General features: G+C 45.0%; 1 long non-coding RNA gene across 3 annotated transcripts in view; it reads left to right on the plus strand.

Moving 5' to 3' along the window:
• LOC111096385 overlaps positions 1-26,966 on the plus strand; it is a 58,785-nt gene that overhangs the window by 25,182 nt on the left and 6,637 nt on the right. Inside the window, exon 4 of one of the 3 annotated variants that reach the window (XR_005361193.1) lies at positions 19,264-20,096. The exons of 1 other annotated variant lie outside the window; for it this stretch is intronic. This is a non-coding gene — a long non-coding RNA (uncharacterized LOC111096385). Of the gene's footprint in view, positions 1-19,263; positions 20,097-26,966 lie in introns of those variants that run through there. One more of the 3 variants, XR_005361195.1, reaches the window with a different exon arrangement.

A 26,966-nucleotide genomic window follows, 5' to 3' on the forward strand; every position in this document is an offset into this window, starting at 1 on the left:
CACCTCATATCTCCCAGAATAGCTAAAATCAAAAACACAAGAAACAAGTGTTAGTGAAGATGTGGAACAAAAGAAATCCTTGTGTACTGTTGTTGGTGGAAATGCAAACTGGTGCAGCCACTGTGGAAAAACAGTACGGGACTTCTTCAAAAAATTAAAAATAGGAATTACCATATGGTCCAGTAATTCCACTACTGGGTATTTACCCAAAAATACAAAAACACTAATTCAAAAAGATACTTACTTCTATGTTTATTGCAGCATTATTTACAACAGCCAAATTATGAAAACAGCCCAAGTATCGACAAACGAATGGGTAAAGAGGTGGTATATATATATGTACAATGAAATATTACTCAATGATAAAAAGAATGAAATCTTGCCACTTCCAACAACACGGATGGCTCTAGAAAGTGTAATGCTAAGTGAGATAAGTCAGTCAGAGAAAGACAAATACCATATGATTTTACTCATATGTGCAATTTAAGAAACAAAACAAATGAACAAAGAAAAAAAGAGACAAACCAAAAAACACTCTTAACTATAGAGAACAAACTGGTGATTATCAGAGGGGAGGTGAGTGGCGGGAATGAGTGAAATAGGTGAAGAGGATTAAAAGAACACTTATCTTAATGAGCACTGAGTAATGTACAGAATTGCTGAATCATTATATTGTAGACCTGAAGCTAATGTAGCACTATATGGTATTATACTGGGATTAAAATTAAAAGAAGAAATTACATTAAACCTATAGATTAATTTGGAGAGAAATAATATCTTTATGTTGAGCCTTCTAATCCATGAACAGGATTGTCTTTCTATTTGTTCAGGTTTTCCTTAATTTCTTACATTAGCATTTTGCAATTTTCAGCATACATATACTATACATTGTTTTGCTCAGTGCATATGTATTTCATTTTCTTTAAAGTGATTATAAATGATATTGTGGTTTTAATTTTGGTGTTCATAGAAATGTGATTGTTTTGTGTTTATCTCGTATCCTGTCTTCATGAACTCACTTATAAATTATAAGAGGTAGGGGTGCGTGGGTGGCTCAGTTGGTTAAGCATCTGCTTCTGGCTCAGGTCATGATCTCAGGGTCCTGGGATTGAGCCTGGAATCAGGCTCCTTGCTCAGTGCAGAGTCTGCTTCTCCCTTCTCCCTCTGCCTTCCCCCCTCTGCTCATGATCTGTCTCCATCTCTCTCTCAAATAAACTTTAAAAATCTTAAAAAAAATTTTTTTTTTAATTTAAGGGGTATTTTTTGTTAATTCGTTGGGATCTTCTGTGTAGATAATCATATCATCTGCAAATAAAGACAGTTTTATTTTTTCCTTTCCAACCTATATGCTTTTCTTTTTTCTTTAGTGTTGTGGTTAGGATTTCCAATATTATGTTAAGGAAGAGTGATGAGAACAGATAACCTTCCTGTTTTCACTCTTAGAAAGAATTCATCCTTTCACCTAGTTAGTATGATGTTGGCTTTAGGTTTTTCACAGATGCTCCATATCAAGCTGAGGAAGATCCAGTCCATTCCTGGTTTGATGTGAATTTTTATTAGGAAAGGTTGTTGAGTTTTGTCAAATGCTTTTTCTGTATTAGTTGAGTTGATCATATAATTTTTCTTTTGTAGTCTGTTAATATGAAGAATTACATTGATTACTATTATTATTATGTTAAACTATCCTGCAGAGCTGTGTTAGACTCCATTTGGTCATAGTCAATTGTTTGGTTTTGTTTGTAATATGTTGTTAGTTTTGATTTGTTAAATTTTAGTTAAGATTTTTTGCATCTATGTGTCTGCAGAAAATCATCTTGCACCAGGTAGCTGAGGTTAGAGAGGCACTCAGACTCAGTGTTAGCAAGACTGGCCCTCCAGCTGGAATTGTGCAAAGACAAAATGGCCTTCTTTGAAGGATAATCATGTCCTGTCATAGGAGCTTTTTAAGCTCTGGTTTAATGACCACTTGATGGGAATGTTGTGGAGGAAATTCAGATGTCAAGTAGTGGGAGTATGACTGCACAGCCTTACAATTCCATTCCAGCCGGGAAGCATGTGATTTCATGAACTCCATTACCCTGATTCCCAGTGCTCCAGCATTTCCTGTCTGCAGTTGGGAGGCGGTTGGGCTTGCCTCACCACCTGCGGTCTTGGTCTAGTGCTCTAGGGCTCCTCGGGGGGTGGGGCTGCCAGCTGCCTGCTACCCAGGAAGGCAAGATGCCCCAGGGCCTCATATAGTCATAGACCCTTGAGATAAGCCGATGCTCTGTGCATCTTGTGCCAGATAACACTACCCCACTCCAAACCCCAACCCCCGGGGGCTCTTTATTACCATGACCCTCAGGTCACTGTGGCTTGAGTCCTGCAAGGCTAGAACAGGACAAACTGGAGCAGGACAGACTGTTTTGTAAGTATTTCTCAGTCTGCCCAAGTTTGTACTTCCTTTAAAAGACCTTTCAGTCCCCACCGCCTTCTTTTCATTAACTTGAAAACAGCAAATCGTATTTTGCCAAGAAAGAAAAAAAATGCCTCATGCAGAGGAATTTCTTCTCAACTTGTTCCTTAGTAAACACTGTTTCTGAGTGCACTTCTAAGCTGGCCCACACTGGATCTACCAATAGCACTCACAGCACTTGAGAAGGTAGATTTGGAACTTGCAGCCTTGATTTGAAAACTGTTCTGTCTTTACTTCTGTTGTAGTTCATGCTTGATTTTGTGTGTGTGTGTGTCTGTGGAGGGGGTTTACTTTTTGTTTTGTTTTGTTTTGCTTTGCTTCGTTTCGTTTCGTTTTGTTTTGTTTAGAGAAGGAGACAGACAGTGTGGTTGGGCAGAGGGAGAGAGAGAATCTTAAGTGGCTCCATATCCAGCGCAGAGCCCAATGTGGGGCTTGATCTCATGACCCTGAGAACATGACCTGAGCCAAAAGCAAGAGTCAGACACTTAACTGACTGAGCCACCCAGGCACCCTTGTTGTATTTCAGACCAGGAAGTTAGAGATGTTTGTGGTATGTGTGTAGTCAAGGGCAGGCACATCAATTGTTTTGCCAGGTGGAAAAATAGAATGTCAACTGTCATGACAAAAAGGAGCTTGTGGACAAGCAGACTCCTGTCTTACGTTGAATAAACTCAAATCCAAACACTTTAATGTGATATGAAATATACTCATGGAGATCTAGTTCCCAACTTTCTCTCTGTTTCCTCTCCTGCTCACACTCCTATCCTTTCCTCAATAATCTGCCAAGTTCTTGCCTTTAGCACTGCTGCTTACACGTCTCCAGGGATCCTGGTTGAAGGAGTAAATATTGTAGGATGGATTTTTCATTAACCTATTAGTACTAAGCAGGAATTGCTTTATCACAGGGTGTAGCAGAGAACCTAAATTCTAGAGAGGAGATAGAATGGGACCTAACACAGGTAAATTTGGGTGACTAGGGGAGGTGACGCAAAGGACCTGTTGTGGGCAGAGCCTAGAAAAGGGGTCAGGGCAGTGAGTGACAGCTGTAAGGATCATATGCAACTGTGAATATGGCAGCAAACGTGCAATATTTTTTAAGATTTTATTTATTTATCTGACAGAGAGAGAATGCATAATAGCAGGCAGAGGGACAGGGAGAAGCAGGCTCCCCACTGAGCAGAGAACCTGATTTGGGGCTCAATCCCAGGACCCTGGGATCATGGCCTGGGCCAAAGACAGACACTTAACTGCTTAACCAACTGAGCTATCCAGGTGCCCCAAAAGCATGCATTTTGTGCCTTATCCCATTCAAGGGCGTTTCTAGGATGGGTACTTGGATTACCCTCCCAGAGCCCCAAGAGCAGCACAGCAAAGTCTTCTCCAGGGGCTGCCTACTGGAGAAGCAGAAGAACCACAGAGGCAAAACCTGCTGGTCTCCGGGTATGGCTGGGCTCATTTCCAGGATCTCTGCAAAGGCTTTGGAATGGCAAGAAAGGTACTGTGCTTAGATGCAGATGACTTGCATCCAGGCCCAGCTCAGCCATGTGCCAGCCGAGAGAGCTTGGGCTGGCCTCAATCTTCCCATCCATCAGATGACGTCAGGCATCTTCATCTTCCTGCTGGGTGACCTCACACACTGCTGTTACAGCATCTACTGCTAATACACCAGTGTCTCTCAAATTCCAATCACCAAGCCAGTCCCCTCCTGAGCCCTAAACCCAAATTCCCCAAACATCTCCATTTGGGATTCATAGACCCCCAGAGTGTAGCATGCCCCACTGACACACTCACCTTTCTTTCCAAACCTGCTCCTCTTCCTGATTGCATTGAGGTCAGTGACACTGTCATCTACCCTTGCGCCCCAAAACAAAGCTAGATGTTTGCCCTAGCTTCTCCTTTACCTCCCACATTCAGTCACAAGCTCCATACAGCCCTCTTAAATGTTTCTGGAATCCAATCCTGCTCTCTATCCTCATTGCCACTGCTCTGGGTTGAAATCACCGCGCCTCCCTCCGGGGCCGATGCAGTGCCCGAGTCTATCTCACCCGTAACTCCCGTGTCCTCCTGCATGATTGCTCTTTCTGAATTGCCAAGCTCTTGGGCCTCTGTACTTAACACCCTTAGTGATCACCTATTTATTTCCAATGGGCAAAAATCTAAGCTCCTTCACAAGTCCTAGTTCCTCTCTTGACTCATTTCCTGCCCATTTTCCCTCCCCAACTTCATGCTCTACCTCTCACCATGCTCACCTACTCAGAGTGCCACAAATGGGCAAGACTTTCTCTTTTATAATTTGAATGGTTTTCTCCCTTGCCTAGTATTCCTTTGACCCCATTTTTGCCCTGCCTCTACTGAGATTCATATTCTTCCTCCAGAAACCACCCTAGTCCACCAAAACAGGCTGTCTCAAGGCTCCCTCCTCCTCTCATGTAAGCTATCATACCGAGTGGTGACAGTGACATTGTCTCTTCCTTAGGGGTCTCTGAGCTCCTCAAGTGTGGGCAGTATGCCTCAGTCCCTCTGTATCCCAGTACCTGGCACAGTGCTAAGCCCTCCATTAGTGCTTGCTGAATGAGTGGATGAGTGAATGAATGAATGAATGAGTCTTGTCACCACACATGGTACTTGTGAGAATTCAATGATGACATGTGAAAACACTTTGCAGGCTGTAAATGTGTTAAGGATAATTTTGAGAATCAAAGGATTTAGGGAGGAAAGAAACATGTGAGGCAGGACAGTGAAATGAGAACAAGGTGGAGCCGTGATGCCCTAGGAGTCCGGAGAGTACCAGGACAGTTCTGAACACAGCTCAGATGGCCTGGATGGCCCATGGGCCAGTGAGAGGAGATGAGCCCCTTGAGAAACCAGTCTGGATCACATGTGCATGGGGCGGACCACACTGTATAGCTCTGGCTCCTCATGTAGCGCACCAGTCCTTCAGTTCGGTGCTCGGGCAGTGAGCAAACACATTTCTAGCTTGGAACCAGAGTCTCCTTATGTTCACATGACACTTCATTAGGGAGACCATGCAGACTTCTGGAAGAATAAACTCAGTCTTTATTAAAGACATGGACTAGATTTTGATGGCATTTTGGCTAAGGCCTTGGAATGCCCATGTTCTCCTTGCCAAAGATACCTCTTCTCTGAGGGGAGAGAGTGAGAGAGAGAGTGAGAGAGAGCACATGATAGCAAATAGGAAGCACAGTACTGCTATTTCTGTGGGCTGTGCACAGTACCCACTTACTCCCCTGCCTACCCCCACTCCCTGGCCCCAAAGCACAGCGTTGGAGACACTGAACTAGAACATATCATTAGAACTTGCCCCACTGAGGTGGGGCCTCCGTTTCACCCTAGTAACAAATACAGATCTCAGGTTCTCTGCACTCCCTGGGCTAGAGAGACATAAGAACAGAGACAGACAGAGGGGGCCAGGCCTCCATGTGGGGGTGGAGTGGGGATGAGGTATTGGCTGGTCATGGACATGTGGATGTTTCCATCTCCCAGAAACGTTATCAGAACTTGCCCAATGACCTTAGTGGTGCAATCATATTGGCAGCGGCATTATCTTGAGGAAGAACAAAAAGGATGTGGACAAGGATCATTTCTTCTTCTTACAGCCTCTGTGGAGTATATGAGAGTCCCCACATATCCAGGAAAGCAGTTAGATAACGCATTATTAATTAGTTAACCATAAGTGTTTCTTCAATACTGTCACGGGCCAAATTGCGTCCTTCCCCAAATCCGTATGTTGAAGCCCTAACCCCCAATGTGACTTTATTTGGAGATAGGACTTTTAAGAAAGTAGTTAAGGTCAAAAGAGGTCAGGAAGGTGAGGCACAAATCAGAGAGGACTAGTGTCCTTAGAAGAGAAAGACAGAAGAGGAAGACGAAGTTCTGTAAGCCAAAAAGAGAGTCCTCACCCAAACCCACCTCTGCCAGCACCGTGATCTTGGACTCTGAGCCTCCCATGAGCCTTCAAGAGCTGTGAGAAAATGCATGTCTGCTGTTTAAGCGCCCCTGGCCTGTGGATTCTGTTATGGTGGCCCCAGTAGACAGATACAAACACCTACTGTGTGCAAAGCCCTTTGCCTTTGTGGGTTGCAACTGAGGATCCCTGGAAGGAAGTGGGATTTTTCCTGTCTGACTCCCATTCTTTGAGTCTCCTTAGGTAGGATTTCTTCTTGTCACAGTATGATTGAAGATAAAATTGAAGCCTTGCTAGAAGTTTTGAGAGAAACTACCACTCGACCTTCATTAAAGGCCATTCCCTCTGGCTCCTCTTTCTCTCTCCTAAATTCAGAAGTTTGTGTACCCATGAGATAAGTGGGAGGAAGATCATTTTCAATGCCTTGAGGTATGGGCTTTCTGCCATAGACAGACTCACACTCCTGCGGCCCCCTGCCAGGCTTGGAGGGAGAATGTAGGTTCTGAAGTCCCCAGATCTTCCCAGTATGCTGCATAAGTGTATTAAAATTCCTGGTCTTACTTAAAAATAAAAATCCTAAGAGACACATCCATCATTTCAAGTTTTCTCAGGATTATCATGACTTTTTCTTTTCAGAAGGGGTTCGATGCTTTCCCCAAATAAAGAACTTCGTTCAGAGAGTTATTGAAATTAAATACCATCATGATTCTAAGCTGTAGGGGGTAGAGAGAGTTCAGCTGATATAAACCAAGGTGAGGGCTGGGTTACTGACAAAAGTGGACATTGGTGTCTGTCACTGTGAACCTCAGCTGCAGGAATGGTGCCACTCACAGAGCCTTCCATCTCACACTGATGTCCTGCTGGGAAGTGGCATACAGGGCAGGAGTGCCAGCCTGGCATGTTCCAGAGGACTTTTATGGGCAAGCAGAAGTGGCTCCAACCTCAAGTCCTTCATAGAACAACACCGAGAACAGAGAGTCAGGATTCAGGGAGGTGACAAGATGGAAACCTGCCTTCAGGAGAGAATATCACGATGTGGTGCATCCTTTTCTCTTCGCCCTTAATTTCTCAACAACGTCAGGAAAAAAGGAACAGGAAGAAAAATTGAGAAAGGAGAATGTCCAGCTCTTTTAATTAATAGCTCTACTTTGGGGATTAATAATTCATAAAGAACAATGAATTACTACTCACAAAGGTTAAAGGCTCATGAGCAGCACAGCAGCGTGTCTTGGCAACCTAAAGTTGGGTCCGGGTAAGGAGCTGAAGCAGAACATCTGCTGGGCCTGAATGATGTCTAGAACCACTCATTGTGTAAACAGGCTCTTCATAGAACAAGTTTAAATGACCGATCAGATATGAGAACAACTCAACCCCACTAAAAGTTGTAGAAAGGCAAGTGGAAGATGATATGTATATTTGCCTCCCAGATGAAGTTTACAATGTTTAATAGTACTACTCCAGGTTTTAGTTCCAAGTGAAGTGGGCCCATCTAGATCTTTCCCTCCCACTCAGACACCTATTGAAAGATGTGTACAAGGGGATAAATTCAGTGGCACACAGAGCAGCAGGTAGGCATGTCAGCAGAGTTTTTGATGGTTTTCCAGAAAATGGAAAGCAAATGGGATTGAATTGTCAAATAAACCACAGAAGGGGAAGCCAGGATGCTTGAAAGGATGGTACTGTGAGAGAGTTGGACTCCTGGAAGGAGAGCCGTCTCCCTGGGGGATCCGGAAGGGATGTCAAGCCCTGAGTTGACAGATTGGTTAAATAGGAATGGAGTGCAGGCTGGCTCTCAGGATGACCATGTGCAGGGTGATTTGTGCAGCAGCTGAGCCGGTTGCCCACCCTCACTCCCACCACTTCCCTGCCATGGGTGCAGAGTCACCAGCCGTGTACTGGTCACCTTCAGAGATGACTGTGCTCTTTAGGGGAATTTAACAGTTGGCCTGGGAGGAGGTCTAGGGCTCTTTGAGTGAGGCTGGCCCCTCCAGAGTGAGGCTGTCCTTGTGTTGGCCCTGAGGAGGGGGCATGCAGTCAGCCTGATTTCTACCCCTATATCTACAGTGAGCCGTGCAAGTCCATATGCTCTACCTTTTAACATATACTTGTAAATGTGAGTGGATATACCAAAGACAGCCAGAGTTTATGAAAACTAAACACTTCAATAGAAGGGCTAAAAAGTAAAGTTGAGGAAGTATTCCAGAATATAGACCAAAAAGACAGTGATGAAAAATATGAGGGATAAGTTAAAAGACATGTAGGATCAAGTCAAGATGTCTAACACTTATCTGGTAGGAATTCCAGAAAGAACAAAGAACATGAAGGGGAAAAATTATTATTTTTAATTTAATTTAATTTATTTATTTATGAGACACACAGAGGCAGAGACACAGGCAGAAGGAGAAGCAGGCCCCTTGCGGGGAGCCCAATGTGGGACTCAATCCCAGAACTCCGGAATCACACCCTGAGCCAAAGGCAGATGCTCAACTGCTGAGCCACTCAGGCATCCCAAGGGGAAAAATTATTAAAATAAAAGCAAAGAGTTTTCAAATTAGAAGGAGTTGTTGAGGATTGAGCAAACAAAAAATTTTAAAAGAACCCATACATGTTGTGATAAAATTTAGAACATGAAATGCAAACAGAGATTTTCAATGTTTCCAGGGAGTAAAGATAGAGTACCATAAAAGAATAAGAATTAACATGTCCATGGTCTTGTTGTCAGTAACTTTGGATGCCAGAAGAGTAACCTAGTGGAACAATGCCTTTGAGTGCTGAAGGAATGTGATTTTTTAAATCTAGAATTATCAATTCAACCGAACTTTACCAAATATCAGGGCACATAAAGAGTTTTTCAGAACCATACTACTGAATCTTTCAGTTAATATTTACACAATTACAATGTTACAAAAACTAACAATTGATTTTTATTAATTTATTTTTAAGATTTTATTTATTTACTCATGAAAGACAAAGAGAGAGAGAGAGAGAGAAGGCAGAGACACAGGCAGAGGGAGAAGCAGGCTCCATGCAGGAAGCCTGATGTGGGACTTGATCCCGGGTCTCCTGGATCACAACCTGGGCTGAAGGCGGCGCTAAACCACTGAGCCACCTGGGCTGCCCACAATTGATTTTTAATTCTCAGAATGCCTATAGGCAAAGATTCAAACATTTATGCACTGTCTGCCTTCAGCTCAGGTCATGATCCAGGGTGGTGAGATTAAGCCCTTTGTCAGGCTCTGTGCTCAGTGTGGAGTCCACTCAAGATTCTCTCTCCCTCTCTCATCCCCTCCTCCCTCTAAAATAAATAAATAAATCTTAAAAAAGAAAGAAAGATTATTTGTGTGTTCTCCAATAAGATGAAAGAGGAATCCAAGAAAAAGAAAGTCATGGGATCCAAGAAATATTAGAAATAACTTAAGGGTGTAATTAAAATAAAAAAAAAATCCACATGAGAGCAACTAGAACATACCTAGAAGACAATCAGATAAAACTAGGCCATTCAAAATTGGTATGTTTAAGAAACTGGATATTCTTAATGATATGGTAGTGAGGATATATGTTTCTTCTGTTAATTAGTTTATAAAAGAAAAGCAAGTAGAAACCTCAGAAAAAAACAAAAATCAGAAGTAAAATCCTGATCCAAATGAGAAGCAACCTAAATTAAGGTATAGTTGTGAGAAACTGATTAGGGTCAGAAAAGAAGACTTACTTGATTTTGACTTTTGAACATTCTCTTTTGAGTAGCTTAGGATTATTTCCTTCCTTGGTTCTTCAGTAAATAATTTTTATTTACAGTGATAAAAACTGCTTATTGATTTTCAAAATTTAGAATAAATTTTTAGAAAAAGTATGAAAGGCTTAACTTTGGTTTCAGAATAGAATATGACTATTAGGCAGCCTGGGTGGCTCAGAGGTTTAACACCACCTTCAACCCAAGGCGTGATCCTGGATTGAGTCCCACGTCCGGCTCCCTAAATGGAGTCTGCTTCTCCCTCTGCCTATGTCTCTACCTCTCTATCTCTCTGTTTCTCATGAATAAATAAATAAAATATTTAAAAATGAAATAAAATAAAATGACTATTGCAAACCTAGTAAGTATATAAAAGGAATGGGGCAGTAATGACAGAAGACAAGAGGTGAAGGAAGTGGAGGGGGGAAGGGGTGAGGAGGAGAGAGTAGAGGGACAATTTCCTCAATTATATAGTGAGGATAAGTTAGCACAAATCCTCATGTGCAGCAGTCAAAAAACACTAGAAAGTGGATAAATCAAGAAACCGAGATATAAGCATATTATTTAGTATTTTATGGCAACCATCAGAAGCACTAAAATCCGGTTGGCTGAAGTTGGTTACCATAGAAAGTGGAACAGAGTAAGGAGGGGGAGAAGGAGATGTTTCATAATGTTATACACTATATGAAAGTAATTTAAAGTAAGACCTACAAGTAGGTGTGACTTTAAAAATATAGATGGAGGGGTGCCTGGATGGCTTCCGACACTTGGTTTTGGCCCAGGTCTGATCTCAGGGTCATGGGATCGAGCACTGCTTCGGGCTCCATACTTTGCACAGAGTCTGCTTGTGTTTCTCTCTCCCTCTCCCTCCCCCCACCCCATGCTCTCTCTCTCTGTCAGATAGATAAAATAAATCTTAAAAAACATATATGTGGGGAAAATAATACTATTACAAAGTTGGCATTGGTGAAATAAACTGATCCTCTTATACTCTATTTGTGAGAATGAAAATTGAATTGATCCAAACTTTTCAAAGAGCAATTTTGTAATATCAAAAAGAACCAAGTTCTCCCTCTAATAATAATATTGTATAAGTTTCCAATCCACAAAAATGATGTAGGACAGTAGCTGGCAAACCAACCAAGGGGGGGGAGGGTAGAAGAACACACAAAGTTCCTTCATTGCACATGAACGTGAACATGCACACACACAAGCTCACATCCTGCCATGTGTCTTACACAGTGACTCACTGAGAGGGAACATCAGCCGCCCAGGTCCTTTGAATTCTCCTGTCTCCAGCTTTGATTCTTTCTGGTGATCCTTACATGGAAGGCTGTCTCTGCTGGTTTCTCCATCTTTATATGACTCATTTTGGTTTACTTTTGTGGAAGCAAATAGCTGAAGAGCTGGGACTTTTCCCTCCTGACAGACTCTAGGGTTAACCACAGTGCTCTGAAGCCCATGGGCGCTGGCCAGCCACTTGGAGGAGTGCCTCAGAGTCTGTTTGTCCTTTCCTTGTGGTTACTCAGAAGAGGCCCTGTCTGTGTTCCAAATGTGGTCAGCCTACTAGAGAGGCTCCCCCGTGGCCTGACATGGTCACTCTCCCTGTGTCATCGCTGATGTTATGGGAAAGAGAACACCATTACCTTCATACAGCCTTGGCAATGGCTGTCTAACTCGACTTGAGTAGTGAAGCCAGGTTCTTCCCACCATTGAATGATGAGACTCCTGGGAAATGCTTATGGTCAAACTACCATTTTGTAAAACAGTAGTTAATATAATTATTTACAAAAACCCTTAATCTCTATTTTTGATGAGAAAATTGATGCTCAGCCATGGTAATTTTGTTTGTCCATGGTCATTCTGCTAGAAAGTTAGTCCAGTGCAGATTAAAATCCAGGTCTTCTGATCACTAATCTTGTGGGTGTTTTTTATACTTGTGGGTGTTTTTCATAATTATTGGCATTGGACAAGATCTTACTGTGCTTCAGAGTTTTGTCAAAATCTCTGTTCTTTATGGTAATATTAAGCATCTCACTTTATCTGGCTTTGGACTGGATCTCAAATTTGCTACTTTACTGTGTGCCTTTGGTCAAGTTCACACAACACCTCGGAGTTTCATTTTCCTCATTTGTTAGACAGGTATACTAATATTTATCTCCAATAAAACCTCACCAAGGTTTAAATGATATATAGTAGGCACTAAGTTGGGACTCAGAGTGCTGGTGGTTGTCAATGTGGAGAGAATTATTTTAAAACATTTTGGACACATTAAACAGCCTTTCCAAATTTCCTCTTCAGATGGGCTCCTAATTAACTACTCTCTTGTCTTCTAACATGTCAACTCACAATATCTTCATAATATTATCTTAAAGAGTAGCTAGTCATACTACTTTATTAAGGTAGCAATTTTGAGTTAGCAAACTCTCTTTCCAAAAGCAAGTAGAAGTGTTACATATAAGACACTGAGCATCCAACATGACCATAAGGCAATCAGATGACAGCAAGTCCCATTCTAAATGTGGTTTCTCAAGGAGATAGGGAAGCAGTGTGCATGATAGGGGGCATTTTCCATTGATGGGACAGTATCCTTTCTAGCAAGGAGAGAGGCATTTGTGGAGGGCCAGAATCACAGGTGTGCACAGAAGTGGGTAGCATCTGTACTTGGTAAATCCATGCTTTCCAAGTTCAGAGGCAAACAAGTGGAGACTATTAATAACAGATTTTGCATGTTGGAGAAAATAAATGTCAAACAAGAGCATGAACTTCCGGGCTCTTCAAAAGAAGGTAAGTAAGCAGGGAAGGGGCAGAAAGTAGGCATCTCATCTGCAGTGAGAGGACTGTCATTAGCTCCAGTTATCAAAGGGTTAGCAAAGTTAAGTCATGGCCTGTGAATTGGAGTAAGTCCATGGAGACACCAAATGCAGAGGAAAGGAGAGAAAGAGCAAAAGTACCTGTGTAAGTAGGAACATGGGTGTAGTTCACTTAAGAGAGACTTGTGCCTTGTCGTAATATGAAAGGACCATGCCAAAATGTGTATATGTGACAGACCTAGGGTCTCTAAGTACAATGAGGCTCACAGAGGGGTCACAATTATGTGTCTACTTGGGGAACTCTGAGAAGTCAGGCCTTCAGAGGCCGAAGGGTGAGAAGCCTGCCTGCTCCATAGAAGAAATGAGGATAGAATTGTAGGCTTGATCTTTGAAGTCTTGGAGTAAAGGATAGATACAAAGGGAGTACCAACCCTGAGAATGGAAGGGTAAAGCAGAAAGAGGGAATTCCTCTGGCAAGAGCTGGGAAATTTTCTCTGACTAATCAGATGTGTTGAAGGACTTGCATATCTTCAAACCCGAGTCAGCAAAAAATGCTTTGAGTAGGACTCAGAGCTTAAGTAACCTGAGCTTATGCATTTAAAATACTGAGAAACTTAATAATAGAAGATGAAAGAGAAAAAAAGCCCAAGTCAAAACTTCAGAGCAGTAGTGCTCACAGAGAAGGGAAGGAGAGCAATTTTGCCCCCAACCTCATTCCATTTGATATTTGACAATGTCTAGAGACATTTTGGATTCTTACAACTGGGAGGAAGTGATATTGGTATCTAATGGGTAGAGACTGGAAGAGATGCTGCTAAATATCCTACAATATGCAGGACAGCCCCCCTACCCCACCCAACAAAGAAGGATCTGGCTCAAAATGTCAATAGTACAGAGGTTTAGAAACCCTGGTTTAGAGCTATCATCCTTTAAACCAAATATATCAACCATTAAACTATATGATTGAGTGAAAAAACACCACAGGGGAGAACAGAGGCTTAGGCTAGAAACAGATTAAGTCATGTGATTAGTAAAATCCTTGCGAATGAGAAATCTTAGTCTTTCCCCTCAAATCCCTTACCCTAAACATTCCAAATACAAAGTAACATTAATTTAATAGACCATATATATTTTTAAAAAACAATACAAATTTTTGTAATGGTTTTGTGACAGCTTTGAGACACGTATTTTTCTTTACAGTTTGTAAATCACATGAATTGCCTTATTTGATTTGGTATGCTCTGAGAGGTTAAATTTTAATATTTTTTGGATATCTGCTATGTGCCAGGCACTATGCTAGGCATTGTGGTTGTCAGATAAAAGCTTAGCTTTAAGAAGTTTAAAATCTCCTAGGATACAGAGATGTGATACACAGAATAACAGAAATATAAACACAGCCATAGGAGAATGGGGGAGGAAAACCAAGTCATTTGCCTGAGGTTTACAAAACCAGTAAGTGGCAGATCTGGAACTTGCCATAAGGTCTTTTGAGTCTGAAGTAAATTTTCTGTCTTGGCGTAACAACGAACTCCCTTATCTTTTCCAGAGGTGTGAAAACAAAACTGAAGAAAATCATTCAAAAACACATCCATAAATTACGGAGTGGGCGAAGCGTGGAAAGAGTGTTGAAAGGGTGGTAGGATATTAAAAGGGAAGATAAGACCCTAGCAAAACAGAAACACAAAGAGGTTGCTGGCTTCAAACCCACCACTGGGCTGTTCTTGAGGTTTGCAGCTATATTAAGGCCGCCGTTCTCCCCAGAATAATATGACTTTGAGTTGGAGGAACAGGAAACAGAAATCTCTTGTGGTTGGGCTAAGTCCCTTCAAATGTCGCCAAACTTCCCTTCCTCTGGTGGAAGCCCTATGTGAGGAATTCTCCATTTAAGGAGAGTGGCTGAGGTGAGTGGGAGGAGAAGCCTAACAACCGCAGGTAAATATAGGGGAAGACACATTAAGTGGCCTCCTCCTGGAGGAATCAGATTCCTCTGGTCAGTTCTTTCTCGGTCCTCTTCCTCCCCCAAACCGGGATGGAACTATGAAGGCACAATTCACTCCCACTTACTCATTCTGACAAACAAGAAGCTGACTCCAATGAAGTATCATTTTACAGCTGTTTGCCTCTGCTTCTACTTCCCAGGAGGCGTGCTTTTTGCCATCCCCACTTGCTTAAGTGGCTGGAGACTGGGGCAGCTTCAGGGGGTGCTGGCTCCCTGTGCTGGAGGGACCCGGCAGGCCTGCGACGGACGCCCAGGGACTCAGTAGCTCCCTTTGCCCTTTTAGGCAGAGAGGGGTGTGATGGGACCGCTGCCAGTGACACAGAGTACTCATTTTTTTCACTCAGGCCAGGGCTGTGTCTCTAGGGGACAGAGCAAGAGGTAAACACAAAACCTGATTTGCCTGTGCTGTGTGGAACCACAAAATCCTGTTGTCTCAGGCCACTCCCTCCCTCCCCTTCCACTACCATGTCCTCGAGGCCGGGCTACCACCGAGTTTGTTCTGCATGGTGCTCCGCGATGCATGCAGCTGACTGGACCAGAGCAACCCCTGACCCTGACCCGTCTGGACCAATCACATCCTCTCCTGGGAACTTGGGAATGGTGTCTCAAGACAGTGAACACATGCCAACTAGAGGTTTCTCACCTTTGCTCTGTGTTGAAATTGCCCAGGGAATTTTGAACACACACACACACACACACACACACACACGATCTATCTATACTGGAGCCTGCTCTGTAGAGCCTCCTAGTACAGCTAAAGGAGCCACAGTACACAAAGCAGACAGAGGACAACGAGGTGGGCCTTCAGAGAGAGGTTGGAATGAAAGACCAAGGCTCTAGAAAGAGTAGTCCGTGATCTTGACTCCTGAGAGATTTCTAGTTCTGATTTCAAACATCCTCAGGCCACATTGTAGTTCCACTCTTCCATCTTTCCTTCCAAATGTTTCTTCTGTAGCTACTCTGAGTAGCTTCTATTATGCACAACAAAATGAACCTTCACCAGATCCTCTGCTTGGCATGTCTATCACTGGTCCCTGAATACTGCTGATTTTAACCTAGAAATTGCTCTTAAATCTCATTCTTGTGGCCTTTCCAATGGAATTCTTACCCTTACCTTCCAGAGTTGACTCCCTGGTCTTTTCTCTCTCGTCCAGCCTCCACATAAAAGAGATCTGATTCACTCACCTTCAAATTTAGAGTCCTTGTGAGTTCCTCATTGCCTGTTTAAAATAACAAGATAGTTCTGTATAAATTGACCTGTAAAAATATCTCTGTTACTAACTGGAAAAAAAAATTGCAGATAATTACTTCTAGAATACTTTATTATTTTTTTAATGTGATTTAAATATTTATTTAAAAATCCCTGTTTAAATTTTGGAAAAAGAAGGAACAATTTCTAGTCTTGGCAGAGGTTTCCTCAGTGAGGTTATTTTGGATGGGCAGAGAGGAAATTCCCCTCATATCTTACTTTTGTAACTTTTAATTAATGATGGGGAGTATGCTAAATTTAAACTTTTTTCTATATTCTTCCAAAATATTTAAATGGCCAAGGTCCTTTGCATTCTGGCCCTCATGTATTTCCCAGTATCCTCTCTTACTACTGTGCCACATGCCTTCTGAGCTTTTCATTCTTCCCCAAGGTAGCATCCCCTTTCATGCCACCACGGCGCCACATTCTGTGCCTTCTGCTCAAAATGCCTGTGCTCCATTCTTCATCTGAAACATTTCTGCTTTTCTTTTTTGACCTGGCACAAATATTGCCTCTGGGAAGCCTTCCTAGACTGAGATATCCTGACCCATGTCAGACATAGTTACTCTGTTCCAGTGGCCCCGCGGTCTCCCATTTCTGTGTCTGCTGTAACACCACCCAGCTGTGTTACAGCTGATGAGGTCACATATGTGTCTCTCCAACATAAAGTGAGCTCTTTGGAGGTGAAGGCTGAGGTTTATGCATCTCTGCCTCTACCATATCTAGTAGAGAGCTAGACTAATAATGCCTGCACAGAAAATCTTGGTTGGTCAGTTGAATGAATGAATGAATGAATGAATGAAGTGAACAAGTGAAAGAATGGGTAAATAGGCTCTTGCACACCAGGTAGAGCCATGATGTAGTCTCAGTCTTCCCTGCCTCTACCAGATAAAGTTGTTCAACTAGAACTCATCTCAGCCCAGTTCCTGATCTGCACTTGAGCAGAGGTGTTGCTTTACAGAGGCTTGCAGGGGTAGTTACCAGCTGGGATGGTAACATTTGATGAGGGCACCTTACACGTCATAAGGATCAATTAGAAATGTGCTTCTAATGTTGGTATCTAATAACGAAATCATGAAGGCTATGCCTATTCTGGAAAATGTCTAGGCTATAGGTCCGATACTTCTGTTTGCTACCCCCCCCCAAAGCTGTACTCTAAAGAGAGCTCTTTAATTGCTGTACCCCTGAGCACTCCCCACTCCTCACTTCCAAAGAAGTAAGATTCCTTACTGCTGGGAGGAAAGCCAAGGTAAGCTGTGCAATAAAACCGTAAGGAAGGAGGAGAATGGGGCTGGAGGAGAAAGAGCAGTCATGGGGACAGGGAGCAGAGGAGTTCTCTTCAGCGATATGAGCACAGCCCATCAGAGCAGCTATGAGCAAATGAGACAGAAAAGAATATTCATTATGTTTCAGAGTCCCTCTCTATGTCTCCTGTCCGTGATGACTTGTGGAAGGGACAAGCAGAGATGAAATTCCTTTTAAATTACATTTTGGCTATTGTCCTGTGCTTAAATGTGGCACCGTCCCAAGGCCAACACACAGGAGTCAAGGCTTTGTGAAAGTGGCACCTATAAATGGGGGAGAAGGACCTGCAGAAAGATGAAGGCATGCCTCTCAGCTTTGCCAGCCCCCGGGCTGCCTCTATCGCAGAGAAGGGAACCAGAACAGGCAGAGGCAGCAGAGGTCCCAGAGCTGGTCAGTCTGGCTGCCGGGAGGGAGAAAGCCTGGACAGTGAAGCGCTGATCTTGGGGGTTGTGGGGTGGAGGGCAACTCAGACAAGGCACTGTCCTCACCATTTCACTAGGGCGTTTAGGCCAGGGGTGTCTAGGAGCCCATGGTGACAAGTTGGAGGGAGGAAAGGGAAACTGTTTGGAAGCAGGTAACAGCTTGACTTGGTACCCTAGGGCAGCCGGAAACTAACCAGGCTTCCGCTCAGACCAGGGATGCCCCAGGAACTGCCAAGACACCGGGTCACAGAGACCACTGCTGGTAGGTGGTGGCTCTGGGGCAGCCGAAGTTTCTAATATCTCAACAATAGTTTACTCCAAGAGCAGTCTCTGGGACATGCTCCGAATTGCCCCCAAATGGCTGCAGATTTTAAGATCAGGAGGGAGAAGATCCATGGGGCAAGGTCAACAAGAGAGAGACAGCAGCACACATAGCATAATTAACTCTGGGAAGAGGAACTCTTGATCATGCCAGCTCCTATAGTCCAGGCTCATTACTGAAAAGCTGAACTTTGGGCAGGGGATAGCCAAGGCAAAGCAAAGTGGTTTCATGAAGGAGGCAACACCTTGGATGGGAAGTAGTGGGTGCACTGCTCTAGAAGCCATAATCCTGGGGTTGAGGCCTGCAACACTGCTGACATAAATGTCATTGGGCTTTCCATTTTCCCGTGTGAAAAATCAGATCTCCACTATCACCTACCTGAAAGTGTTTAGCATGCACTGTGCATTTATTCACTGAGTCATTCTTAATGGGCACTTGCTTTGTACCAGGTGCCAGGCTAGACACCAGGGACATGGGTGGTCCCTGCCCTCCCGGGGACTTACACTCTACTCGACCAATCAAAATATTGCTTAGATCTAGATCCCTTGCTGCCTGCCTTTCCTCTTCCCCACCTCTTTTTTGTGGAATGGGCTCTAGCCAGTACTTCTAGAAATTGTTAGTGCGGGACAGAAGACTCAGAACAGCATACTTTAGAATAGATAGGAAAGTGAAACTGATCTCCTGGTCCTAACCATCCTTACCAGAGTAAGAGACAAATAGGTTTCAGAATAAAGCCAGGAAATTATTACAGCCTCCTTCCAGGTTTTCCCAAGGAAAACATAAATTTTTTCCAGGAATACACCAACAGGAAAAATGATCAATCCAGCATTTTAACAGTTCTAGAATCAGTAGGATATTTGTTAGGTTATTTTTAGAGGCTGATTAGAAGGCTAAAGAAGAGGACCATAGGAAAAAAATTAAAAGAACCTTGGTGATGATATAGGTAAAAATACTACAGAAGTGGCTTAATGAAGATTACATATATACCAGTTCTTCTCCTGCTCCACACACTGAATTTTCTTTTCTGTTTCATTTGCTCATAGCTGCTCTGATGAGGCTGTGCTCATATCCCTGAAGAGAATGCCTCTACTCTCTGTTCCCATGACTGCTATTTCTCCTCCAGTACCATCCAGCTAAGTTAAGATACAAAGTATTTCTGTTGTTGTGGGAATCTTTTAAGTCGGTTGTTGGAAAGAACTTCCCACATCTAAGAATGAATGGATGCCAACAAAGTGGAAGGGTTATGGGATGAAATCAGCTTTCTTATGTTTGAGAGAACAGACTCGTAGATAAAATAATCAAACTCAGCCCATATAAATGCTTGTTATCTGATGTTATCCTTCAAGGCCCGAATCAAGGAAATTCTGCCCGATATGGATGATTATCATCTCTGGTGTGTTAGCAAGCCTGGACACCTGTAGGTTGATGTGGTTCAGAGCCACTCGAAGACTCTGTTCTCAAGTCTCCTTTTGGGCCTCCAGCCCATCTGACACCTTCTCCATCAGATTCATTGTCCAAGAGGCTGCCAAAGGCTCCTGGCCCTTGGGCTTGCAGTTGGGCTTGGTTAAGAGGAAGCAGTGGTGGGAAGTCCTCCAGAAGAACTGAAGGAAAGTGAGGTGGGTTATCCATCCAACCTCCTCCACAATGGTTTGAAGGCTGCTAGATCCATTTAGAGAAGGCTACATGCAGCTCCCACTGTGTGACCTTTCCTGCAGCCACAGTTCTCACTGGGAGATGCCCTCTTCGTCACACCGTCAGTCCTGGAGGCGGCAATAGGCATAAGCCTGCTCAGACCTTTGTAAACTGTCCTTCAATAAAGTCTCCTTAGTCAGCCCTCTGAGTGTGTGTGCCACCTGTCTCCAGCTGGAATTCTGACTCATACACCCTGTGAATGGGGATTGAAGAACTTCTGAAATCTCCTTCAGCATTCACTCTAACAAAAAGGTTTTCAGCAACTACTTTATACAGATGATAAATAAATCCTGAAGGGTGAAATAATATCCAAAGCTTTATGGGTTTTTGGTGTATGCTACTCCCTGGACTAAACAAGTTATGTGATTTCATCATCTCACTAATCTGGTGGTTGAGTATGTTTTCCAACCTGTTTTCAGGAAGGTAAACCAATGTTCATTAGGGTTAGGCATGTTGCCTGAGCCCATACCACCAGTGAGTAGAGGAGGTGCGATTCGAACCCAGAAAGGTCTCATTTCTAAGCTTATATTTTAATTTTTTTCTCTTTATGGCTGCTTCTGTACACTAGCTATTACGATAGGATGTTCAGGGAACCAGAAACCAAAGGAGGAGGGAGGAATTCTATCATACACCAAGAACTGCGTGCAGAAAAGTAGGCTCTATTTTCCTGAACTGGAAGTCTAGAAGGGGTGCACACAGACACAGACCAGGAACGAGGAGAAGTTACGGCTGAACCAGGGTTGAGCAAGGACCACTGTAAGGGGAGTGTTGGGTGCAGTGATGTGCCGCTGCCTGTTTAACCAACGGTTCTCCAGCCCTCCCCAGAACCTTGATTCCATGGTGTGGGTGCTCCCACCATGGAGAACGTCAGGCCCCAATGGGGCGACCCCGAATGATGAGTGGGAAAGATGTGCAGGGCAGATCTGTGGAGCCCGCGCAAGCACTGCTGAGCTTCCACGCAAGGGCAGGAGTCAGGTGTGCCATGCCCCGGGCACTCCAAGGAATCGAGCTCTGCCGGCATGGGGATCAAGTTGTGGGGGGGTGGAAGGCAGGCAGCGATGAGACTGCAGGGCAGGTAGGAAAAGCCAGGAAGAAAGGGGCTTCAGCTGTCCAGCTAGAGCCGCATCGCCCAACGTGGTGCCCGCTCATTGCCACTGACATGAGCCCTTGACATGCGGCTGGTCCGCGGTGAGATGTGCGTATATACTACATACTGGATTTCAAAGACTTCATGAAAAAAGAATAGAAAATACCTCATTAATATTTTGTATGCTGATTACATGTTAAAATAGTATTTTAAATGCATTGCATGATTCACATATTTATCATGAATGCCATCTGTTCCTTTTTACTTTTAAGGCCGTGGCTACTAGAAAATTCCAAGCTACATAACTGGCCTGCATTATATTTCCTTTAGACAGCTTTGGCCCAGTGGATTGGGACTTTATTCAACAGGCAACACAGAGTGTTTGGAGAGTTTTAAATGGATGTGGTCTGCTTCCCATAAAGATCCATCTGGTACGGTGTGGAGTTGGCTGAGACCGCATGGGAGGATGGAAACTTGACAGAGTCCAGGCCAGAGGGATGTGGTTCTGCGTGAAGGCAGAGGAGGCTGGGACGAAGAAGGAGAGAGTAGACTGGACAGGACAAGTGGCCGACTGGGTGTGGGAGGTGAACGTGAGAGAGGAATCAGGGTGATGTGCAGGTATCTGGCTTGGGCAACTATCTAGATGGGAGTAGGATAAACACAGATAAAAGTACGGGAGGGATGAAAATTTCCTGGGGGAGGAAAATGAGTTCAGTTTCAGGCATGATGTGTCTGAGGTGCCAGGGGACTTGCGGCTGGGTAGAGGGGTCTGGAATCCTGTTGGCACCATCTTAAAACCATATCCCGAATCTACCAGCTCCTACCAGCTCCACTGCTACCAGCCCAATCCAAGCCACTGTAACTCTTATCTGGATTTTTGCCACAGCCTTCTAGCTGGTCTCCTTGCTGACGAGTTTGTCTTGCTTTTTCTCAAGTCTCCACCAATAGCGAGAGTAATCTTCTTAATCCTATTAAAAGCCACATCAGAACATGGCATGCCTCTGTTCACAACCTCCAGTGAGTTCCATGGCACTCGGTGGTCATATCACTCTGTACCATGTCGTAAGGCCCAGTGTGAACTGGCCCTGCTAGTCTCCGAGCTCCCAGTCCTCTTTCCCTCAGTGACTCTGCTGTAACCACATTGACCTCCTCAGTGTTGCCAGAACTCACCCAGAACCCTCCTGCCTCAGGGCCTTTGCACGTGTTACTGCTCTTTTGCATTTCTGAGGACTTGTCTCCCTCACTACTTTTGGGTCTTTATTCACCTATCCCCTTCTCTGTAAAGATTTCCTGCTCACCCCATCTAAAATGATACCCCTACTCTTTCCTTCCCTTCTTTATTTTTCATTAGCTCTTACCCCTGTTAATCTCATACGATAAATGTTTATCACAGCTATTGCCTGTCTCCCTCATTAGAATGTAAACTCTAGAAGTCAGAGGTTTTGTCTATTTTATTTTCTGCTGTATCCCCTGTACCTAGAATAGTTCCTGGCACATAGTAGATACTGGATTAATATTTTTTGAGTGAACCAATAAATTGCAATAAACCAATGCGGTGAACACATAAGTTCTAGAAATAGATCTGCTTTGGAATCCCAGCTCTAAACTTGTCACTGTGTTTAACTTGTGTCTAAACTTGGGCTGGTTATTTAATATCCCTGAGCCTAACTTTTCTCATCTATGCAATGAGAGATTAATAAAATCTCCCACGAAAGATTGTTGTGAGGATGCATCCAGTCCAGAAATACTTATGGAACCCCTCTCATGTGCCAGGAGCTATATTTAATGGGAATTCAATGAGATAATGACATTGTGTCCGCCGTGTCATAGATGCTCTGGAGATGTTAGTGTTTAGTGAGTATTAGAAAGATGGGGAGTGTTAGACGGTCAGCAGGGAGGCCTGCGGGATGCTGATGTGGGAGTGAGTGTCCTGGGAGAGGCTGAGCTGGCTGGGGAGTGAGGGGGTGGGGAGGAGACAGGACTCTGCTGACTGCTGAGTTTACAGGGATGGAACCATGAGGGGGAGCTGGGAGGCAAGCTGGACTTTAAGGGCTGTTTCGGGGAGGGAAGGGGAATTCTGGAGTCATCATCAGCATGCCAGTGCCAGAACCCTGAAGCGCGGTAGAGACAGACTCTCCCCAAAGCCACGAGTCATTCCTCCCAGGAGGTATGACACCGTGGGGGCCCCCCACAAGGAGTGAGGAGCAATGAAAAGAACACAGTAACGTGGTAGGATTCCACCCACTGCAGACTCGTGCTTTACCACTTGAAAATCCCATGAAAAAGGTAGAACCGCATTCTGGGCAGAAGTGGACGATGGCTTTTTGTCACCAGTCAGAGGGCTCTGAGGAGGCAGAGATCTGAGTTTGCTGTCCCTGTCTGGGCCTCAGATGGTGTGGAGGTGAGGTTCAAGGCACTGGGAGGTCACAGGTCAGACAAGATGAGAGCATGGAGGACTGGAGGCCCTGCCCTTTCCTCCCAGACTGGCATGGCCCTGGGCCTCCTGGTACATTTTTCTGGAAGAATTCCGAGGGACCTCTCAGATCCCCTGTGGAAGTTTAGAAGAAGCCCTTGCCCCTACTTTCAGGGCCTGGACCCAGGGATTAGGGAGCCCAGGATGGCAGTTACTTAGACAACATGAGCCCTTTCAGGCACTCTGGCTCCTTTAGGGCTCAGGAGGTAATTTCCCCTCCGAAGGCTTCATGGTGCGGAGTCTCCACAGCACGCAGCAAGGGGACCCCACAGCACTATGGAACGGAGGAGGCTGAGAAGTCAACCCCTAATAATGTAGGCGCAGTCACAAGGCTTGGTGCCCTCACGCTCTACTCTTCCATAATAGGCATTGCATGAGGGACCCCTGTAGTTCAACCAACTGCCAAACAATCTCCCGTGTGACCACCACCCAGGTCGTGAGTGGACCACTGCCGGAACCCTAGGACCCCTCGCCGCCCCCATCCCTTTCCGATTTCTATCCCTTGTCTAGTACCTAGTAACTACCCCTAAAGGTAACCACTAAGTTACTACGGCCTCCTGGAACGATCATTTTCCACGTTCTGTGTGTGTGTTTTGTTTTGTTTCGCCAAGGCAGCGCGCTGCCGTGGTATGAACGTGGGTGCTGGAGGCAGGAGCTGCTCTCTCACATCTTGGCTCCGCTCCTTGCCTGCTGGGGATCCTTGGGCGGCCCACTTTGCCTCTCCGCACTGCTTTCTGCAGCTGTGACATGAGGATAATGATCGAATGCAAGCTGCTAAAGTTGTTTGGAAGGTAAAATAGGAGTTCATACATGTGAAGTGCTTCTGATGTGACGCGTCAGCTAGGCCGCTGCCCACAGCGTGCCACCCAGATACAAGCCCCGAGCAGATCCGGCCAGGGGCGAGCCCTCGAACTCTGGGTTAATGGAATCATACCGTAAAGCACCCAACAAATGAACAAACAGGTGCATGGTGCCTATATGATAAAAACACCAACGACGATGGAAGAGAATAAGGATGCGCCTGTTGCTGAGGTTCTGGAAACAGGAGAAGCTCACCATGACAGGCAGGAGGATGAGGACGAGAATGCATGGAGGTGGCATAAACATAATGAAGAACTCAACAGAGAAGCTGAGGGGACACAGCCCAGGCCAGGTGTGGGTGTGGGAAGGGCTCCGGGCACCGAGACCCCTCACCTCCCACCAACCTGCAGCAAGCAAGGTCACGGCAGGACAGCGTTTGTCAACAGGGAAGAGCTTTGCTCTTGTGAACTTTGCTGCCCTTCCTTCGCAACGTGGTGGAGCCCACTTCTCCATCCTGCCTCTGGTTGCATAACTGCACGTCTCCATTCCTGGCCGCCAGCTGTGTGCAGGTCACTGTGTGGTCGAGGCACATTTCAGTGTCAGTGTAGCCCGGACAAGGTTCAGAGCTGGGTGGGTCCTTCTCTCAGAGGGGAACTGTCTTGTGCTCACGGAGCCCAAAGACCCCATTCCCGACTGCATTCTGGGTAGAGTTAAATTGGAAATGTCAAGCTATTTCACAAAACTGTGCTACATGCTTAGAAGTGCCAAATACTTCATTGAGTTTCTATGGTTTTCTTTTGAAGTTAAATTTCTCCTCTTGATAAATGTTCCTTGAGCACTCATTCCACTCCAGGCCTTGTGCCATGAACTTTCCATCCATCCGCCTACTTGTTCTTCTAATCAGCCCTGAGCCGTGGCCTCCTAGCCATCTGTCTTATAGAAAAGGAAACAGAGACATGGTAGCTTGCTCAAGTTCACATGGGGTCTGGCAAAGGCCATGCCCTTGGCCAGTCACTGTTCTGTGTCTCCTCACTTCCTTGTGCAATGATCCTAGTTCTGCCATCAGTGGGCTGGGTGATTGGACATGCTACTGGGGGGGTGGGGAGTGGGAGGAGGCCTGTTTGTAAGGAGGAGGCGTGCGGGTCCCAGGGTGCTGCATTCCTGGATTCACTTCACTTCACCAAGGGCCTCCCAGGATGCAACCCAGGCCCGGGCACTCGGGGGCTCCAAGAGAAGTAACATCATGGCCTCTGGCCTCCTCGGGTAGCCTCTAATATAACTGGGGACACAACTGATGATAACGACAGTGAACAGTTAATTTCCCCGAGTGTGATTTGGACCAGAGTAGAAGGGCTCTGGGAAGACAACTGAAATAGTGGGAAAATGGATCATCCTGGATGAGAGTAAATCCCCCATAACGTTTGCCGAAAATAACTTCTCTGTTAGGCGAGGGCCAAACACACTTGCCTGGTGGACCAGTCATCGGACAAGCCTAACCTGCCCGACCCCCAGCCAGAAACCTTGGGCAGCTGGCAGACATGCCTCATTTCAAAGAAAGCGTGAATACTTAAAGGGTGTGTTTTCTTTTCCTCCACATAATATGCTTCCTTGGGGCTGTGCAAAGGATGAAGAAACAGAGCGAGGGGAAGTAGAGGGCTAGTTGGGATTGTGCAAAAGTCACAGAGTGAACCCAGGGGCAGGGACACCACACACATGGAGGCTGGTTGCTCTGACCATAAGGAACTGGAGTGCGCAGAAACACAATTTGCCTGGGTTGGGGCCATGGCATGGGAAGCAGAAGTACTGGATTCCCTACGCTCCCAAGTTTAGACTGGCATAGCAAACTGAGTGGCCATACTGGAAAGTGTTGAGTTTGGTTCACTAAGTGAGCTGAAGAGTGAGTCTTAAATTGGTTTTGACTCACCACCGTGACAACTCAGAGCCTGTAGAGAGTGGCATCTGTCCCAGGATTCTTAGTCTCCCACACTCCCTCTCCCCCTCCTGATTTTCCCTAGGGTTCTGTGCCAGCCAGCTCTGTTGCTCATTCTAACATTACAAGAGACAGTGCCATCCATTTCCAAGATATTAGTGTTCAGAACAGGCTGATGCCCTCAACTCTCAAAGTCCCGCTAGGGCTGGGAATGCAGCTCCATCCCATTTATCCGAGGACTCAAACAGCTGGCAATTTTGACTTGGTCCCAGAATGAGAGAGGGCTCTTGTCCAGGTTGTGGCACATGTAGCCTTGCCACCTGGGCTCCATAAACTGGAAAAAATCCCCTGGGCAGGAGGTATCTGTGACAAATAGGAGTACCATGAGTATCTGACAAGTTGTATTTGGACAGTTGCAGTGTGGATCTCTGAGTTCTGGAGCAGGGGCATGCTGTCTGCAGCAAAAAAGTCTGAACTTTCTGAAAGGCAAGTGTTGGTAGGCTTCTGAACATGGGGAGAGACTGAACATCTTGCCAGAAGTCACCAAATAGCTTTGCATCTAGAGCTGTGTATCATAGGCCGACATGAGGTTGGGGTGGTCCAGCCTTATCTATCTTACAGTGATCATGGCACATCCAGGACTGGGCCTGAGCAGGTCCAGAGGGTATGAGGGAGCAGGTCCAGAGGGTATGAGGGAGCCAACTGATTAACTTGACCAGACTCATATATCACCTTTTCCCACTGCATCGGTGCCTCTTGGCAG

The sequence above is a fragment of the Canis lupus genome, chromosome 6 (assembly GCF_011100685.1).
Source record: "Canis lupus familiaris isolate Mischka breed German Shepherd chromosome 6, alternate assembly UU_Cfam_GSD_1.0, whole genome shotgun sequence".
Classification (NCBI taxonomy): Eukaryota; Metazoa; Chordata; class Mammalia; order Carnivora; family Canidae; genus Canis; species Canis lupus.